Source organism: Silene latifolia, chromosome 5 (genome assembly GCF_048544455.1).
Source record: "Silene latifolia isolate original U9 population chromosome 5, ASM4854445v1, whole genome shotgun sequence".
NCBI classification, from domain to species: domain Eukaryota; kingdom Viridiplantae; phylum Streptophyta; class Magnoliopsida; order Caryophyllales; family Caryophyllaceae; genus Silene; species Silene latifolia.
In genome coordinates, this window is record NC_133530.1 from 43726030 (window position 1) to 43748229 (window position 22200).

Genomic DNA, 22200 nt, shown 5'->3' on the forward strand with positions numbered 1-22200 from the left:
CAACATTTTCAAAGACTTCCAAAACAGAATTGGTTGCGGACTTTGTCGATTGCCGTTTTAAAGATGTGGAGAAGATTGATGAGACAAAAATATATATTCTAACAGACTTGCGGATGCCAAATAAGTCATGGAACGTAGCATATTCACCAGATAACATGGAGATTACTTGTTCTTGTTCTATGTTTCAGAGAATGGGCTTGTTGTGCGTGCACGCCTTTGGATTCTACACAACCAAGATTTTCAGAAAATACCGAATAAAGTACATAACGCAAAGATGGACAAAAGCTGCAATGAGTAAGCCTGTCTTTGACAAAGATGGCAAAGCGATAGATGTCTCTCAAAAGTTTTCGACCAGGAAAAGTTTGAGTCTTGGTTGTGGCAAGAGGTTTATTCTTGTGTCAGCGTAGCTGAGTGTGATGATAACGACATGAAGCTTTTGATTGAAAAACTGAGAGATATTAGATTGGATATGATTAGTAACAGAAGTGTACCAGCAAAGAAGAAAGACAAGATGAAAGAAATAGAAAAGTATGTGGGCTGCAAAATACCTGAGAAGTTGGTGATTCATGTTCCTAAAAAATCTAAAAACAAGGGTAGGACCAAGGGCAAGAGAATTGAATCACAAATGTTAAAAGCCCTAAAGAAGAGAGGAAAAGAGAAGAGGTACTGCAAAACATGTGGCCGCCAAGGACACAACTCTAGAACTTGCAAAGAAACAAACCATCTGACAGGTATCTATAATTTGGTTTCTTGTTAAAGCATATTACATTAATGTTAAATAATTATTAAATTATACAAGCATAGCGGATAGTATTTACCTTCCAAAATCTTCAATCTTATATGGAGGCACATAAGCTCTTTGTGCAATGAACATTATGGTTGTTCTAAAGGCACAGATGAAAATTTCAGCAATGTATATTTGATTAACATTAAATCTATTATCAATTTAGTTGTTCATTTTGGCCATTTTCTCCTTATAAAATCTGATATTTAATCTACATTTTGATGCATATTCACCAAATACTACCATGAAGATGACGCCGATGAAGGAGATGAATCTGATGATGTGGAGGACGACGATGAAGAAGATGAATCTGATAACGAAGTGGAAGGTGCAAATTTTTGATTCAAGGATAGACATCCATAATATACACTACGAGAACATTCTTAAAGGCTTGTATGCACAATTCGATTATCTTGCCAAAGTACATTACTCTTATAGGGAAAGTATATTTCATTTTTATTAAAGCATCATTATTGTTGTTCTGCAAGGAACATTCTTAAATGCTTGTATGTACATTACTCTTATAGCCAAAGTACATTACTCTCATAGGGAAAGTATATTACATTTTTATTAAAGCATCATTATTGTTGTTCTGCAAGGAACATTCTTAAAGGCTTGTATGTACATTACTCTTATAGCCAAAGTACATTACTCTTATAGCCAAAGTATATTACATTTGTATTAAAGGTTCATTATTGTTGTTCTCTGCAGGACAACATCAACTTGATTGGAATTGTTTTCCCAGTACAATAATTTTAAGGCGTTTTGCACAATAAACATTATTGTTGTTCAGTAAGAACATAATAAACTTTATTGAAATTTGTTTCCGGAATATAACACTCTCTTGAATTAAAATTTTTCAAACTTCGGGTTTACGACTCATGACTTCCTCAATATATGTTACATTACTCACACACGTCACAAACGAAACTAAAAAAGTTTTTACGGCTTCAATTCAGCATCTTCCTCATCTTCATCATCATATTCTTCCCATGGCAGTGGGTTTGAACGGAAATCCATTGCCTTCTTTAGTACAGCATCAAAACATACATTGCCTTCTGTTGAAATCATATATGAAATGTATTTCTTCCCTTGAGAATCGTAGGGGAGCATCCTAGCAAAATAAAGAAAACAAGGGATTAGAACATGTACAAATGTGTCTTGAATTATGTATTAAAAATAATTATATTACTTCTGAAACTCACATCGCCTTTTTAAGCCCACAGGTCCAATTTAGATTACCCTTAAATGTCTCCATATGTCTCATAACGTAAACACCACAATCAGTCTTGTTAGTGTTGTTTCTCCACTTCATCTTTGCAAGAATAGGCTGCAGTTTTTTAATGCGATCAACTTTTACCTTTGAAACACCGATGTCTTTCAAGTATTCTGCTAGAACATTACTATTTGGCGGAGAAGGGGTGCGAGAAAAACATTAGGACACTAATAATTATGAGGTACAATATCACAAAAATTAGAAAATTAAGACAGACACAAAATTTTTGGGAAGGTACACTCTATGTAAAGTCATTGTACATTCACAATAATGAATAAGAACAAAGTATGTAGTCTTTGTTAAGCAAAAGAGAGCATAGAATCTTACAAAAGACAGGTGGTCTATTGTGGAAAAATTCTTCCGGTTTTCCGTCACGATACACATTATCAATGATGATGAACTTATACTTGTTGATGTCAATGACTAGTAAATTGTAATGCCTTTTATATATAACTGGGAAGAAGAACTGTAGATTTTAAAAGATTTAATTAGGCAACAAGCAAATTAAATATAACATGCAGAAAGAGTGTATATTGTCAATGCTAACCAAATCAATTCTATCTGGGTTAACCGAGAATTGGGTAAACTCTTCTTTCATTATATCGTTAATCACAATAAAATTTTCAACAGTGTCCACTTCTCCATGAAGCATCATCTGTATGCAAGACAAGTGAAGTTTTTGATGTTAATCAAGGGAAAAAACATTACAAAATTTACTTGTTGAAATAAGTTTATATAAATATTTGACTTACACACACAGCTGTGGTGAAAAAAAATCGATAAGGCTCGGAAGAGTTTCTTCTAGATTCCTTGGCATTCAAAAGTTTTGCCCAACAATCGATCACATCACTCGTTAAATATTTAGATTGTCGTAGCGTTGCCATTTCAATACGCCGAAGAGAAATTTCACCCACATGCACAAGAAGTTCCCTGGTTCAGGACTACCAGTGTTAACTCAAAACAGGATCTGAGAACATTTTAAATTTAAATATTGTACATTAGTAGAGATATATATATATATACCTGGCTAAATCGGTATGTTTTCCTCTACTATACGACACATAATCAGCAATGCAATTCTGAAACTCAGTAAGAGGAGTAATAATGCATGTATCTGTGCTTAGTAAATTACGATTTGCAAGGATGCTCAGAGACTCTGGTTGACTTCTTTCATGTTCATGAACATTTTCATTGTTGATGACTTCGCCCTTGGTAGTGTCACCACCTTTGTCAACAGTGATTATGCTCATTTATACTCTTGTCGTTTGTATTACTCACATCTGTCATGTTCTCATTCTTCTCAGAAGCATCATAGCCATCGGTATAATATTCCCCTTCTGTACAACCTACCTCCATTCTTCTCTTCTTAACCATAACAGTCTCATTGTTGTCAGGGACACCAATATCTACGGTACTCTTCTCTTTCTTTCCAACTACCTCATCGTCTATCTTCTCATCCCCAACAGTCTCATCACCCTCGTATAATTCTTCATCAGACGAATCCAGTTTCTTTGGGAAGGGCTTCTCTTGATACTGCTTCACCTTTGTTAAAACGTCATCACAAACAATGTTGCACTTGGATGAAACCAAAGTGCAAAGATATTTGATTCTCAATATTCGAAGTCCATCCATCTACAAAAGTTAAAATATCTTTAAGATAGGTAACTTGTAAACAAGAATGTGCTTTTAATACTTTAAGAAAGATCATTTAATTAAACCAAAAGTACATTTACAATTATTGGATATAAATTGTTTAGAAACTTACGTTGTTTTTTGTCAACCCACAAGTCCAATACTGACCCCCCTTGTACGTTTCCATGTGTTTCATTGTGTAAATACCACAGTCAACAACATTTTGATGGTTTCTCCAAGGCATTTTCAATACAGCAGGCTCCATTGCTCTTACTCTTTCCTTCAAATCACCAATGTCATTGAAATATTTCGCCAAAGCATTATTTTGCATGGAAAAATTCAGATCAAACTATATAGAGAGACCATGCAAAAAATATGACATTGTAAAAGAAAAAATAACCAATGAAAGGCAACTGAACAATTACCATATTCCAAGGTTTGTTTCCATAACGAGTTTTGGGGTTTCATCATCTTGTTGATTATCAAGAATGACAAACTTGTTCTTCTCCATATTGAATACGAGCAGGTAAAAATGCTTGTCGGATATTATTGGGAAAAAAACTGTTTTATATAAGAAATGATTAGAAGATACAACAGACATAAAATTAGCAATGAGAAAACACTATGTATTGACTATATATATTGTTTGAGCTAACCATATCAACTTTTGTCACATCAATAATACCAACATGATTTAACTCATTTCTAAAATGCCTCTTGAATACTTCCAATTCTCTTTCAAATTTGAATTCTTTCCTTTGCCCTTGAAATGCTTTCTGCACACACAGAACATAATATTGTTCTATTAATATACACTTGTATAACATAAAATTATTGTAATATAGAATGAAATAAAATTTTACATACAAATACGAGGGTTGAAGCAAAGAATCGACGTGGTCTTTGAAGATTTTCTTTCAAGTTCATTGAAATTCAAGTAAGCTGACCAACAATCAACCCAAGATCTGCTATATACCGAGGTGGTTTTAGAGATGCAAAAAGATATCAGGTACCCACGACATTCTTAAACTCAAAGAGCTTCTCACTGGTTCAGACGTTACACAAAACAAGTCAGTTAATTACACATATGTACATTATCTTTATTAATAATGCACATAATACCCAAACGAAATGTACAGAATGATTAAATAAAAGGAACATAATGAGTAGAATAAAATATACCTAGCAAGAACAGTGCCTTTTCCCTTGGTGTAGTAGACGTAGTCGCAATACGATCTTGAAACTTAGATGGCTCGTACATGGGTCGGTGTCTCCTCTTAGTAAATCAAGTTCAAGTACTAATATCTAAGCTTGGATTGGGATTGGTTGCCTTGGGTTCTTCACTATAATCTTCAGATAACATGCTACATACAAGGGTATTTATAAGATTATCCGTATTGGCTTCTTCCTCATTCTCCGCGTCACTATCAACATAAAGATGCTTCGAATCATTTCGTACATTTTTGTCATCATCTTTTTTATTGTCAACATTCCCATTTTCACACTCCCCTTCTGACACCTCTTTGTTGTTGTCACACTCCTCTTTTGACACCTCTTTCTTGTTGTCTTCATTCCCATTTTCAACCTCAACTGATTCAACTTTGTTTTCTTCTGACTCTCCTTTTGACACCCCTTCCTTGTTATCTTCATTCTCATTGTCAACTAATTCACCTTCTTTTCTCAATGCACAAGGCTTCTGGAATAGTTGAAATGTATCAAATTAAAGAACAATACACTTAAGCACCAAGTTAACATAATATAACAAAAAATATGATCAACATATTTACCTTTTTGTATGTATAAAAAATCGGCCTCTTCAATGACATGCTTTCAACCTGAATACTATTTTTTAAAGTTATGTTTACATTATTCAAAGCTTCAACAACCAAAGGATGATTACTAACATCAATCTCAGCAGCAGGAACAGCATCTGGAATATCAGCAACATTAATACCAACAGAACTTTCACTATCAGCGGAGCTGTGCTCATTTGACAAATTGAGTAAACTAAATGCATGATCACGAGCTTACGAGCGAGTCCTGTTCTCCTTAATTATTGATGCTCCTTTTTCTAACTTAGCCTTAACAGATGATATGTTCTGAGCTAAACTAGTTATACATTTAGCAAGATCAAGAATATACTCCTCCGTGTAGTCCTTTGTTTGATAGACAGATTCGACACTTGTATTGTCAACCACCTCCTCCATTGGTGCTTCCAACTTACCATTTCCAAACATACCGCTTTTCATCTCATCCTTCTCTCTCGATGTTAACAAACTACTAGTCCAACCTACCAACGTATAATAATCTCTTTCAACTTTTCGTTCCACATGAACAACGCGATCAACATAGATAAGCTGAAAAAAAAAAAAAAAAAAAAAAAAAAATTAATTACAAGAGAATGAAAACGTACCTTCCAATGTTAAATTAATTTATGAACTTCAAATATATTTTTTGGGACTTTTTACCTCCAAAAACAACAGTGGCCCGCCGAAGTGAGTCTCCTTTTCCACCCACTCAATCTTGCTTTCTTGCAAACTTTTTAACAAAAAGGAACACCAATTGTAATATTTGATTTCATCAACATTCATCAACGATTTTAAAACATGATGATTAACCAAAGGCTTTTGCGTGTTTCTCATTAGCAAAGAAACAGCAAACACAACAAAGTTAACCTTGAATTCATCACCACCATGATCATGATTTATTAACCAATTCTCAAGCGTTTTGAGTGGAACTTGTCCATCTTTTATACCAAATTGTTGCTTCCATTTGCCATAAAACTCTTGAAACTCTTCTGATTCAGTATGAGTTTTGGATAATTCAACTGTTTTAGGGCCTATTGGAAATCCAAATGTTGATCTTACATCGAAACCTTCAAGTACAACTTCTCACCATCAAGAAGATCGTCTGTTTTGGTATGGGTTATCTTGCTTAATTAACAAGTACCCAAGCTTTAAAGGAATGGAACGAACTCTTAACCAAAACAGCCCACTAAATCCAATCTCTTCTAGCGCACCTGCTTTGTTCGTATGACAAACGTTCAACTACCTCAACTACTCCTGTAGGAGACATTCTCGTATATGCACTTTTAAACGAAGAGAAATCAAACTTCTGCTTACACTTGGAACCCAATACCATCTTATTACTTACTTTACCCTTTTGAGGACTTTCTTTCTGTGCAGTAACAATTTGTTTATTAACAGAAACAATTTGTTTCTTAACTGCAAGATCATCGTCACTTTCTTCATTTATCTTCTTTGCGAAAGATTTTATAGACTTAGATTTACTGTTAATAGTAGCTGATTTACGCTTTCTTGTAAATGGAGCACACTCATTTTACCATCGGTGGAACTTTCGGTTGGTGGAAAAATAAAAGTAACTTTTCTCCGCTTTTGAAATTTTTTATCTTCTGCTCCATAGTCGTAATAATAAAATGAAATTACGAAACAAGTAGAGATAATCAGAAGTTATCTAATTTTAGGAAATGTACATTAATCGAAAATATAATGTTCTTTTAGATGATTCAGAACAATTTGTATATTAATAACAAACGGCACATTAATTTAAGCTGAATATCCATTATATTATTACCTTCAATTAAAAACCCAAAAATTCACAATTAGAGATAATCATCAGTTACCTAATTTTAGGAAATGTACATTAATCGCAAATATAATGTTCTTTTAGATGATTCAGAACAATTTCTATATTAATAACAAACGGCACATTAATTTAAGCTGAATGTCCATTATATTATTACCTTCAATTAAAAACCCAAAAATTCGCAATTAGAGATAATCATCAGTTACCTAATTATACGAAATGTACATTAATAACAAATATAATGTTCTTTACATATTTCAGAACAGTTCCTATATTAAAAACAAACGGCATATTATTTTAAACTAAATGTATTATTATTACATTCAACTGAAAATATAAAATTGACATGTAGAAATAATCACCAGTTACCTAATTTTAGGAAATGTACATTAGTCACAAAGATAATGTACTTTTAGATGATTCAGAAAGATTTCTATATTAAAAACAATACGCACATTAATTTAAAGCTGTATGAACAATATATATTATTTCCTTCAATTAAAAATTCAAAATTAACAGAAACTAGAAAGTAAATGTTAAAAGAATACTTCAGAGATATAAAATTGGGGAAGAACAATGCGAATGTGTTTCTAAAGGTAGAAAAAATAATTCAAGCACATTAATCCGAATTAATTTTTAACAGTAAAGTAGTATAAATATCAGAAATCAAAACATCAAAATTATACTGCTATTGAACAATTAAGTGATCCAAATTAAACATTATATTAAGTTATGATAGAGAAGAAACGAAATTGAAAAGAAAATACCTTAGTATAACGGAGGAAATTGGGCGTAACTTCAAAATTATACTGCTGTTGAACAATTCTCCTATGACAACGTCTATACTTGTAATGTAAAACGACTGAGCTAAAAACTGGTTACTACTTTTTTTTTTTTACTCCGTTTCTTTTTTCTTGTAGGTAGTTAGTTACTATTATAATGTAACTGTTAAAAAATAAAGGAAATGATACCCTAAAATAGTTAGTTAGTTACCTTGAAGCTTGGCCACTACAGTCCCCGAAAGGGGTGGCTTACATGCTCCATGTGTTGGTGCGAGAATGCATGGACCCGGGGGGATTCAACCCCCTCGTCAACATAATTTTTTTTTTTTTTTTTTTTTTAAAAAAAACGACACCCGACGGACCAAGTAAACCTTTTTTTTTTTTTTTTTCTTTTAGTATAACAAGGGCGGGGGGGGAACGGGACGAGAAAGATTTTAGAGTTGGATTAACCGGATCCTTGCTTCTCATTTGAAGGCGGCAAGACACCCTAGAGGGGCCGGGTATCCTAAAACGGGACGGGAAAGGGTTTAGGGTTTGATTAGGCGGACCGCTACCGCGGATCCCCCTAATCAAACCCTAAACCCTTTCCTTGGTTTTCATTCGAAGGCGGCAAGACAAAAAGACACCCTAGAGGGGACGAGTGAACCCTTTTTGGGGGGCACCGGGTATCCTAAAACGGGACGGGAAAGGGTTTAGGGTTTGATTAGGCGGACCGCTACCGCGGATCCCCTAATCAAACCCTAAACCCTTTTCCTTGCTTCTCATTCGAACGCGGCAAGACAAAAAGACACCCTAGAGGGGACGAGTGAACCCTTTTTTGGGGGGCCGGGTATCCTAAACGGGACGGGAAAGGGTTTAGGGTTTGATTAGGCGGACCGCTACCGCGGATCCCCCTATCAAACCCTAAACCCTTTCCCTTGCTTCTCATTCGAAGGCGGCAAGACAAAAAGACACCCTAGAGGGGACGAGTGAACCCTTTTTGGGGGCACCGGGTATCCTAAAACGGGACGGGAAAGGGTTTAGGGTTTGATTAGGCGGACCGCTACCGCGGATCCCCCTAATCAAACCCTAAACCCTTTCCTTGCTTCTCATTCGAAGGCGGCAAGACAAAAAGACACCCTAGAGGGGCCGAGTGAACCCTTTTTTGGGGGCGGGTATCCTAAACGGGACGGGAAAGGGTTTAGGGTTTGATTAGGCGGACCGCTACCGCGGATCCCCTAATCAAACCCTAAACCCTTTCCCTTGCTTCTCATTCGAAGGCGGCAAGACAAAAAGACACCCTAGAGGGGACGAGTGAACCCTTTTTGGGGGGCACCGGGTATCCTAAAACGGGACGGGAAAGGGTTTAGGGTTTGATTAGGCGGACCGCTACCGCGGATCCCCTAATCAAACCCTAAACCCTTTCCCTTGCTTCTCATTCGAAGGCGGCAAGACAAAAAGACACCCTAGAGGGGACGAGTGAACCCTTTTTGGGGGGCACCGGGTATCCTAAAACGGGACGGGAAAGGGTTTAGGGTTTGATTAGGCGGACCGCTACCGCGGATCCCCTAATCAAACCCTAAACCCTTTCCCATGCTTCTCATTTGAAGGCGGCAAGACAAAAAGACACCCTAGAGGGGACGAGTGAACCCTTTTTTGGGGGCCGGGTATCCTAAAACGGGACGGGAAAGGGTTTAGGGTTTGATTAGGCGGACCGCTACCGCGGATCCCCCTAATCAAACCCTAAACCCTTTCCCTTGCTTCTCATTTGAAGGCGGCAAGACAAAAAGACACCCTAGAGGGGACGAGTGAACCCTTTTTGGGGGGCCGGGTATCCTAAAATGGGACGGGAAAGGGTTTAGGGTTTGATTAGGCGGACCGCTACCGCGGATCCCCTAATCAAACCCTAAACCCTTTCCCTTGCTTCTCATTCGAAGGCGGCAAGACAAAAAGACACCCCAGAGGGGACGAGTGAACCCTTTTTTGGGGGGCCGGGTATCCTAAACGGGACGGGAAAGGGTTTAGGGTTTGATTAGGCGGACCGCTACCGCGGATCCCCCTAATCAAACCCTAAACCCTTTCCCCTTGCTTCTCATTTGAAGGCGGCAAGACAAAAAGAAACCCTAGAGGGGACGAGTGAACCCTTTTTGGGGGGACGGGTATCCTAAAACGGGACGGGAAAGGGTTTAGGGTTTGATTAGGCGGACCGCTACCGCGGATCCCCCTAATCAAACCCTAAACCCTTTCCCTTGTTTCTCATTCGAAGGCGGCAAGACAAAAAGACACCCTAGAGGGGACGAGTGAACCCTTTTTGGGGGGGCGGGTATCCTAAAACGGGACGGGAAAGGGTTTAGGGTTTGATTAGGCGGACCGCTACCGCGGATCCCCTAATCAAACCCTAAACCCTTTCCCTTGCTTCTCATTCGAACGCGGCAAGACAAAAAGACACCCTAGAGGGGACGAGTGAACCCTTTTTTGGGGGGCGGGTATCCTAAAACGGGACGGGAAAGGGTTTAGGGTTTGATTAGGCGGACCGCTACCGCGGATCCCCCTAATCAAACCCTAAACCCTTTCCTTGCTTCTCATTTGAAGGCGGCAAGACAAAAAGACACCCTAGAGGGGCCGAGTGAACCCTTTTTGGGGGCGCCGGGTATCCTAAAACGGGACGGGAAAGGGTTTAGGGTTTGATTAGGCGGACCGCTACCGCGGATCCCCCTAATCAAACCCTAAACCCTTTCCTTGCTTCTCATTCGAAGGCGGCAAGACAAAAGACACCCCCAGGGGACGAGTGAACCCTTTTTGGGGGGGCGGGTATCCTAAAACGGGACGGGAAAGGGTTTAGGGTTTGATTAGGCGGACCGCTACCGCGGATCCCCTAATCAAACCCTAAACCCTTTCCCTTGCTTCTCATTTGAAGGCGGCAAGACAAAAAGACACCCTAGAGGGGACGAGTGAACCCTTTTGGGGGGCCGGGTATCCTAAAGCGGGACGGGAAAGGGTTTAGGGTTTGATTAGGCGGACCGCTACCGCGGATCCCCTAATCAAACCCTAAACCCTTTCCCTTGTTTCTCATTCGAAGGCGGCAAGACAAAAAGACACCCTAGAGGGGACGAGTGAACCCTTTTTTGGGGGCCGGGTATCCTAAAACGGGACGGGAAAGGGTTTAGGGTTTGATTAGGCGGACCGCTACCGCGGATCCCCTAATCAAACCCTAAACCCTTTCCCTTGTTTGTCATTCGAAGGCGGCAAGACAAAAAGACACCCTAGAGGGGACGAGTGAACCCTTTTTTGGGGGGCGGGTATCCTAAAACGGGACGGGAAAGGGTTTAGGGTTTGATTAGGCGGACCGCTACCGCGGATCCCCTAATCAAACCCTAAACCCTTTCCCTTGCTTCTCATTTGAAGGCGGCAAGACAAAAAGACACCCTAGAGGGGACGAGTGAACCCTTTTTGGGGGACCGGGTATCCTAAAGCGGGACGGGAAAGGGTTTAGGGTTTGATTAGGCGGACCGCTACCGCGGATCCCCTAATCAAACCCTAAACCCTTTCCCTTGCTTCTCGTTCGAAGGCGGCAAGACAAAAAGACACCCCAGAGGGGACGAGTGAACCCTTTTTTGGGGGGCCGGGTATCCTAAAACGGGACGGGAAAGGGTTTAGGGTTTGATTAGGCGGACCGCTACCGCGGATCCCCCTAATCAAACCCTAAACCCTTTCCCTTGCTTCTCATTCGAAGGCGGCAAGACAAAAAGACACCCTAGAGGGGACGAGTGAACCCTTTTTGGGGGCACCGGGTATCCTAAACGGGACGGGAAAGGGTTTAGGGTTTGATTAGGCGGACCGCTACCGCGGATCCCCCTAATCAAACCCTAAACCCTTTCCCTTGCTTCTCATTTGAAGGCGGCAAGACAAAAAGACACCCTAGAGGGGACGAGTGAACCCTTTTTTGGGGGGCCGGGTATCCTAAAACGGGACGGGAAAGGGTTTAGGGTTTGATTAGGCGGACCGCTACCGCGGATCCCCCTAATCAAACCCTAAACCCTTTCCCTTGCTTCTCATTCGAAGGCGGCAAGACAAAAAGACACCCTAGAGGGGACGAGTGAACCCTTTTGGGGGACGTGATTAAAATTAGGGGGTTGAGTATCTTAAAACGGGACAGTGAAGGATTTATGGTTGCATTAGGGGACGTGTCTGCTTAGTTCAACCTCAAACCCATTCCCTTATTTTAAGAGGATAATCTTTGAAAGAAATGCGGGGTTAAAGCTTTGGTACATCGTTACATAGTAGTAGGGACATTTTTAAAATGTTGAAAGTACATTATAGTTGATCAGTCTTGTAACTGGCTTTACATTAGAAAGGGTCAATTCTAAACAGTTAAAGCTTAGGTAGATGATAATAATTTAGATTCAAATAAACATTCATAATAAACTGCTAATATGTTCTGACAATAATACTTAATCAAAACGCATATGTTCCTAAACTTAACCGCATATTATAATTATACATAAATTAACATCAAAGTTCTTAACGCTTTCTGCGTTTACTGCAAACAGATGGATGAACACTGCTCTCACCCTCCAGCAAGTCCTCCTTTAGATGTCTCTTATAACCGTCTATTAATTCCATAGCCTTCACGACTGCTGGCCAAGGTATAGTTTTTTCACCATCAAGAAGAGCATATGATTCTCGTACAGCTGTGACACCGGTGAGAAACTGACGGTCCATGTCAGCCTCGTGTCTTGTTTTTGTCTATTAGCTTCAAGTTGTCGGGCTATGCTGTCTCTTTCAGCCGTGATAAACTTCATCTGCGCTTCAGCAATGTCCAGCCTCTGTTGTAGTGACTTTGCATTCATTTCAGCTATTTCCAGTTTCTCGTACAGCGCTTCCTGATGTTCTTCTAATACTTCGTTTTGACCAAGCACCTCAATAAGATGTTGATCCAGTGAATCTCTTTCACGTTTAGTTTCAGCGAGATCATACTCAACATTAGCGAGTTTTTGCTCGATATCCGACATTATTTCCATATTGGTAACCGAACTCATATTCTGGTTCAGGCAAAAAATAAACGTATTTTAAAAAGATTGACAATAAACTTAAGGCAGTAAGGGAAGTACCAACTTCAACCATATTTAAGGCCATACTGTAGGGTAAAACAAATTAACGTGGGCTTTCATATTGTATAATCATGCATAGAGCAAACAATGTTATTGTGAAAACAGATTACAGCAAAAGGTAAAATAATCTTCTCCTGCAAATATTAAGCACATTGCCAGATTGAAATATCTACTATACTTAATTTTGGCAAAACGTTCAAGCCACAAATGCAGTTTGATTTTCAGACCTGAAACAACTTTTAATTCATCTGGGGACTATAGTATATATTTCTTTTCACAAGATTAAAAACATCTTGATTAATCAAATAATACTTATAAATGAAATAATCGAATGTTATATAGGCTACTATATTACATAAACCGAGATCACCTTTTCAAGGGAGTGAAGACGTTTTCTATATGATTATTCCATAGATTTTGTAATTAGCACACTTGTTTAGACAAGTATTTATAGTGAGTTTTATATTTAAAGTGATTTTGAAACAGTCTTGAATGGCTTTTGTAAGTATTTCTAATATTAATTAAATAGTATTGTGTCGTTTACTGTCATTAACATTCAATACATTTTTTATATATGCTATATCAAAGTGCACAACAATATTTCCTATGAACATTATCAATAAAATAAATGTTCCTTTAAAGGCATGACAATGGACATTGGCGGGGAATACATTAGATAGAAACATTTATTTGTATGAAATAAATTACCAGAGCATATTACTATTCCATTCTTGCATTATTCTTGCAATAATATTCGATATACTTATTTACATGAAGATATGCATTTCTTTTGCAGGGAAAAAATAATAAGAACAAAAAAAAAAAAAAAAAAAACAGAAATTAGAGTACCTTTTAAGGCGGTGAAGACGGTTTGTATGAGTATTCCTTAGATTTTGTAATTACCACAGTAGTTTAGGTAAGTATTTATAGTGAGTTTTACATATAAATTTGCTTTGGATAAGAATAGGAGAAGTTACAATTTATGAGTGTAGTATTATTTGTCTTTTCACATGCATTAGTTTACAACTTCCATTTGACACATGTCTCATTTAAGTAAATAATCATGAATAGTGGTGTCTTTTCACCTGAATTATTTTACAACTTGCATCTGAGAGTGTAATTATTAGATGCATTAATTTGTATTATTTAATTTAAATGGTACATTGTTATTGCACGTAATGGACATTGTAAATACAGTGATGGGACAATTCTTTTCATGATGTATCGAAAATTCAAAAATTACAAAAGGTACTACGTCAATATAATGAAATATCATTAACAAATAAGAGAATGTACTTATATTCTTATATTCTGAATGGACATTGAAAATCAACAGTAGGTACAAGGGGTATGAGGTAAATATAAAACTTATACTCAAATGTACCTCAGCTGTTTATATATAATATTACTCGGTTTGATTTAATAGAATAAAAGCAAGTTCGACTGCTGGTCGGGAAATTGACGTTGGGATAGAGTCAAAATCTTCTTCTTCACTGTCTACAACAACAAGATTTTCTAACTCGGGTGCCAAATGATATTGAAACAGGTGCAATGTCCTCCTTGTTAAGAGATTGTCTGTCAAGTAACAAAGACACCTTCGGAAAACCACTACATTATCCCTGGTAGTCGTTCTAACCCCAAATGAAATGCTTGTACATGTCTGCTTTCATATTCCTCTCTTAAACGGGCTTCCTCATTGTGTAGGATAAACATCTTAGCCCAACACTTGCATACTGCTTCCATGTTATGTTTGTCAGCTTGATTAACTTTTTGAAAGATTTGTAGCATGTAAGTTTCATCTTGTAGTACTGTGTTTTTTGCATAGTTATCCTCCACCCCTGCAATTATGGCGTCCTTCCCATTGAATAGCCATCCTAGCATTGTCTTCTTTGCATCAAGATGATGTGCAATGAATTGTTTTCTGTCTTCCTCTTCAGAATTTGTTACCAATCCCAAGCAAAATAATGACATGATTTGCTCTGTAGACAGATTTAAAATGGTTATGCCAAAATGTTCATTGGACGATAGCATTTAGAACATCATACTGTAAACTTTAAAAACACTATTAATTAAACGATGAACACTGTGAGCAATATTCGAAATTGAGTAAATTGTACAATTAGTATTTTAATTTACCTATTACTCGTATTTCATATGTTGTACACAATTTTCGTACTTGCCCCAATTATCCCAACACACGTAAAATCTCACACAATTGTAAACAATAAATAACATCCCATTAAACTTGACATGAACATCCAATTAAATTGAAAACGATGAAAAATGTAACCAACAAAAGAGGCGTGATTTTCAGGTGATTTTGTCAATGATTTAAATCAACCAAGTATAATTACCTAAGAAATACACCAAAAGAATGGACGAAATTCAGGACAATTTAGTAAATGAACGTGATTACCTGGCAATGAAGAAGTATTGAAAACGAAGGTGGAGTATAACCAAAATTTATGGAGAAGTTACCTAATACTCCGTAGTTGAAAGAACTATTTTCTTTGGAAAGATTGTTTGAAAGAAGTATTCCTTTTATCTATTTTAGATTTACACCTAATTGTGTGTTTTATAAGAACATAAATTGCCTATACTTCCATAATAGGGTATTATTAGGTCCACCCTAGATTTACGTGTGTTGGGGTTATTTGGGCAAGTAGGAAAATTGTGTGCAACATATGATATACTTTTTTGTTAAATTAAAATACTACGTACTAATTGTACATATTTACTCAATTTCGAATATTGCTATTGGTGTATACGGAGTATATTTTTTTGTTTTCCTTAAAATGAACATTCTTGTATTAAAATGACCACGCACGATATAAATTAATTGTATCAATTGTGAGATCCTAAAGCAAGAAAGTTACACAGGATGTAAAATTGTTTTCCTTAAAATGAACATTCTCGTATTAAAGCAAGAAGATCATTGATTTTGGTGAACATTTGTTTTCTTTAAAATGGACAACTGATCATTATAGAATGTACATTATAACAAGTACCTTGGGTGAATGCACATCCAGTACAACTTCAATGTACATACGCCAAAGATCAAAAGTACAAAAGCAAACTAATAAATCATATTCAGGAACTATTTGTGAATGTCGTTACATGCTAATGCATGTCTAATAATGCTGTTACGATGTTTGTTGTGCTCAAATGTTAGTAGCGTGCATAGGTACTTGAATCTCAGCATTGTCAACGATCTCATCTGCAAAAAAAAAAAAAAAACATGAAATTAGAATTTAATAACCAACAAAATAACATTGATTTGTTCTAAATAAGTTACAATTAAAATGTAAAACTCACATCAATTTTGGACAGTCCACAGTCCCAAGTGGCTATTCCCATAAATGTTTCCATGTGCCTCATGGTGTAAATACCCAGATCAAAAATATTTTGTTATTTCTCCATGGAAGCATTGCTATTGTAGGATCCATGCCCATTACTATATTACTTTTCTCCATAGTTGATTGATTTTCACCCAAAACCGTGGAAAAGCATCACCCTGTAACACAATAATAAAAATTAGACGAGATGAACCATAATATACATGAATTTACCAATGCAAGTGAACGATAATAATTCATAGTTGAGGAGAATGTAAATTTACCAGTTCAAGTACACTATCACCATACTCTTCTAAGACACTCCCCCTTCTAATGCGGTTGTCAAGAATAATGAGACATTTCCTTGGCAGGTCGAAAACGTACAACACAAAATGATTCTCAAGAGCAATAGGGAAGAAGAACTAGCATCAGGGAAAGAAACAATTGTAAGGTCACTGACAAATAAAGGTTAATTTCATGTTAAGTAATAGCACATTTTGAAAACTTTGACAAGTACATTCACTTGACTTCTATTTAAATAGACTACTACGTAATATCTGAATTTAATTTCAATTACTAAATGAAGTGAGGGACTCACTAGTTCAATGGATGGAAGATCAATCCACTCAAACTCATTTAATTCTACTTCGATGCGGCGCTTGAAAGGTTTGTAACGATGATCATCAATAGAAGCACATGTGTTCTTCATTAATAACAACTGCACAATGAAGATAAAATTTTAGTAATGTGAAAATGTTGGAAATAGTAAACTGAAACACGTGAAAACAATGACCAAACTTACATATGTAAGTGTACTAAAAAAGAATCGTGTGGGATTGGTTGGATTCCCATCCTTTTCTTTGTAGTTTAGATATGCCGACCAAGAATCTATGACAAAGCTTGAGATATAGTGATACGGTTTTAATGACAACAGTTGATCCCAACCAAGGACATTATTTTTGAACTCAAATAACGTATTACTGCACAAAAAACAGTAATAGAATTATGATTAGCAGCAGATATGTAAAGATGAACTATGTAAATGAATATAAAATATTTAATCTGCTGTATGTAATTACCAACTGTTATCCACGAGCCGTGGCAGTGAACACATAATTTGAAATCGATATTGCATTGATGTCAAAGGTATGAAGGGATTCGTGTCGTCAATAGCATCAAGGAGAGGTTCACAGGAAGGACTCTTACTAAAATGATATTGATTCCCTGTTTTCGGATATAAAGATGGACGATCAGCAGACAATTTCTTTCTTTTTTTACCCCGCTCTGGTGCTGCATAAACAGAAGAGTCCTCATCTTATGGGAACACACCTAAACCGAATGACACAAGGCGTTTGTAGGCGCATCCTTATTCCGTTCAGCAATTAATTTTCTCACTTTACGAAGAGCCGCTATGTGTTTGCTAGCAGAAGTGGGCTGTTTGTTGAAAACCTGGTCTGTTTGATATGACGTTTGAATTGGTGTTTCAGTTAAATGAGCAAGAATTTCTATCGGTGGCATACGCATGACTTGTTCCTAAGGTAGCCCTAACAATGTCATGTTTGTCTCTCATGATCTGTTTAATGCGTGGCGATTACAAGATGGATCAACAATCCCATCTTCAATGGGGCTGTCGGGAACATCAATCAACAAAGGATAAGAGGAGTTTTTAAGATGCTACACGAAGTGCGGCGAACTCTAGGACGATTAACAATCTCGTCTATTGTAGGAAATTTGTCGGCAACATCAATTATCGCAAGAAGAATTTTTTTGTCAACTGTTTGTAAAGTATGACAAATGCTAGGATGATGTACTACTCCTATTGTAGGTATCAGAAACTTCAATTATCTCAAAGAGAAGAAGAGTCTGTGTTGAATCTTGATGGAGGTTGACAAACAGTAGGTGAATCGGGGTGATTTGCACAACCATAGTGACATCTGTGTTCTTGATTTTAAATGTTGTTTTTTTAAAAAATAAAAGAGAAAAAAACATATAAGACAGAAACATAAAGCCTCTAAAAATACAGATATCCAGAAAGAACATGCTAAACATTAAGAAAGTACATGAAGAAAATACATCCTAAATATTAAGCCATAGCAAAGAACATCAAAATTATTAGGAAATAATGTGTACAAATTCCAACATATTAATATGAAGCGCATGTATCCAGAAAGTAAATGCTAAACATTAGTAACAAACTACATCAAAATCATTAGCAAACAATTCGTATAAATTCCGACATATTGATATGAAGGACACGTATCAGGAAAGTAAATGCTAAACATTAAAAAAGTACATGAAGAAAATACATCCTAAACATTTTAAAATATTAAGCCATAGCAAAGTACATCAAAATCATTAGGAAACAATGCGTATAAATTTAGACATATTGATGAACACGAGAAATAATAGTAGGACTAATTTATAATGAACATCTTCGAACATTAATGACTAAGGAAACTATGTTAAATTCAAGCGGATGAAAAGTAAACACGAGTTGTTTTTAGCAAATAATTAAAGGCAAAGAGTATAACCTTCATTCCGATAGAGAGCGATAAGAGTAAATGAACGATCTGAGAATGAGAAAACGTGCAGGTACAATTTAATTGTGAGTTTATCAAAAAGTAATACGTAAGATATTAAAGAGAAGAAGTTTAAAGTGGCGGTTTTTTAAAAAAAATTGGGTCATACTATAATTTCGCAAGTCCATTTTTTATTTTATTTTTCTTTTTTTGTTTATTCCAACTACTAGAACCATTCATTTGATACTCTACTTTTATATACCCATTTTATAATTTAAAACTTCAGATTAGGTCAAATTAGGATATATGGCCATTTAACACAATGGTAATGTTAGAATTTGTCAATGTATTTTCTAAAAGTTCTAAATGTCCATAATCTATATTCATAATGTGCATTTTTTGATAATTAGGTGCAACTAAAATATCATTAAGCCTTTGTTTGGAAAATGTACATTATATTATATTTAAAGGTACATTAAATTATTTTAAAAAGAACATGAAATATTAATTAAATTGTAATGCATGTGATCGTTTAATAAGATAGAAAACTTCAAAAGTTCATTCATATACTTAGATTATGATGTCGTTATAGATAGATCTTTGAAGTGATTTTAGACCTATTTCCTTGTTTTCAATGTATAATAGTAATAAATGTGCTTTCAATTTAATTCAAATGTCCATTATGTATGTTTATAATGTGCATGTACTTTTTCTGAGAAGAAATTTAAAAGCAGACTGAAATGTACATTATATTATTTTGCTAATTGATCGCTATTCAAGGAGATAATAACGTTCAAGTAAATAGCACGCCAAAAATAGACAAAAAAGTACTTTAATTAAGTGCAACAAAACATTGGTTGACAAATTCAACATTTTGCTTATGCAATTACAAATCATTACACATACTAACGTACACTAGAATTTAAAACATCATACTACATGAACAGCGATGTCATCAGACAAATTCTAACATACTGCGTAAATAATATCTGAACATTAAATGTAATCACTAGCTTTAGAGAAATGACCCTTCTTCGCATGATCAGCAACAGTTTCATGGCAATCGTTGTGCTCGAACATAAGTAATATGCATAGATATTTGTATCGTAACACTTTAAGCACGCTCCATTTGCGCAAAAGCAAGTCAACAATTAACAAGATAGGCAAAACACAATGAACATGAATTTCTTTAAAATAAGAACCAACACTCACATCATTTTTCATCAGGCCACATTTCCAAGAGATTAATCCCATAAATGTTTCCATGTGTCTCATTGTGTATATACCACAGTCATCAACATTGTAGTTATTTCTCCAACTAAGCTTTGCAACAATGGGATCCATAGCCAACACAATGTTGCTAGAGTCAGAAGTTTTTGGGTTCTCACCCAAAAACCTTCCAAAAGCATCAATCTATGACAAAATATTTTAAACCAGTGTTAAGCGTGACTAATAGTCAAAAGTCAATAGAACAACAAAAATGTGTCAAATTCAAACATACGTTAACGGTGGAGATACTCCATATTTCTTGATGGCATCTTCATCTCGAGAGTGAGTTGTCAAGAATGACGAAACGCTTCCTCACCAGGTCAACCACGTATACGAAAAAGTGTTTCTCGTGTACAATTGGGAAAAAAACTGAAATTACAAAACAAATGACGTACAACCATAAGTACAGTCAAACTCTTCAAAGGGTACATTTTAACTAATCATGAGGCACATGTAAAAAATGAGAACAGGACATTGCAATATAAAGTGACCTTATTTAATACAAACGCAAAGAAAATTCCCTTTGACTCAAGCGTTGAAATAAAACAAAAGCAGAATGTAGACATGGAATGATAGTATGACTCATGGTCTATGTTCCCAACGTGTGCATATAGTTGCAAATGCTCATGCATATTAGATATTCCCCACATTGAGAAATTACAACATTAACATTGTTAATATTTTAAAAGTACATTTAGGACGTTTAGAAAGTACATTGAGAAATTATAGCATTAACATTGTGTTAAATGGCCATTTATCCTACTTTGGCCTAATCTGAATATTTTTAATATAAAATGGGTATATACAAGTTGAGGTTCAAATGAGTTTAGTAGTTGGAATTAATCTAAAAAAGAAAGAACTTATGCGATAATAGTATGTCTCAATTTTTTTAAAATGCAATACAACAATGGCAAAGAAAATTGCAAAGTATGTCAAGCAAACAATAACAACTTACGAGTGCGATTGAAGCTATTTCTATTCCCGGAAAAAGCTGCAACTCCATTTTTGCACGAGCCTCGAATAATTCATAAATTTTTTCATCACTTAAACCTGGGTTGGGTTTCGCTAATACAGACTGCATGGGAAAGTAACGAAAGAGGGAAGTACAATATTTCAAAATACATATTACACACAGCATTTAAGAGTGTATGTAAATGTACTTACATGCACAAGCGTGGTAAAAAAGAACCGCTTCGGAGTACCAAGATTGTTTTCTTCCTCTTTACAATTCAAATATGATGACCAGCAATCAATGACAACACTCGAAACATGTTCAGACGGCTTTAATGACCACAAATGCATTCGCGTTGCAAAATAAGTCTTGTACGAATATAAGTGCTCACTAGAACAAAAAATATAACAAATTACTTGTCGGTGTGAAACAGTGAAAATGACATTCACAAAATGTTAATTTAACAAGTTCACATTTTAGATTACCTGGAACGACGATTGTTAATGCCCCGGTCCTTTGAAAACATAATCAACCACTTGAAGGTGAACCGCAGTGAAGAGGCGTTAACACATTGGTGTCATCTTGGATAGCGAGAAAACAACGGATCAAAACGAGATGACTGTTGCTTGTTCTTTGGATAGAGGTATATAAGAAGGACTTGCCATGAAATGAACCCTTTTGGTAGTTGAAGAAGATTCACCAGTGACACGGCGATCCCGTTTAACCCCTTTAGTTGCGGCTAACCTTGCCTCACTCTCAGCAAAGTCTTTCTCCAACCCTAAATCGAACGAAAATTCACCAAATGTGATGACAGGTACAAATGAATTTCTCCACTTAGCACATTGTTCTCTGTGTTTAGCACGAGCAAGTTTCAATTTGTACGCTTTCTCAATTTGCATTTGCTACAAAGCAATAAACTGTTCATCCTCATCTAGTGTCTTTGGATTCCCACGGC

The 22200-nt window shown here is 36.4% G+C and overlaps 1 long non-coding RNA gene across 1 annotated transcript; it reads right to left on the reverse strand.

The window, feature by feature from the left end:
• Positions 1-20996: 20996 nt before the first annotated feature.
• On the reverse strand, positions 20997-21757 carry LOC141656087 (uncharacterized). Its single transcript, XR_012548331.1, has 3 exons — positions 21731-21757; positions 21458-21635; positions 20997-21368 (listed from the first exon to the last, which is right to left on the reverse strand). It is a non-coding gene; the product is annotated as an uncharacterized LOC141656087 (long non-coding RNA).
• Between the last annotated feature and the right edge of the window lie 443 nt (positions 21758-22200).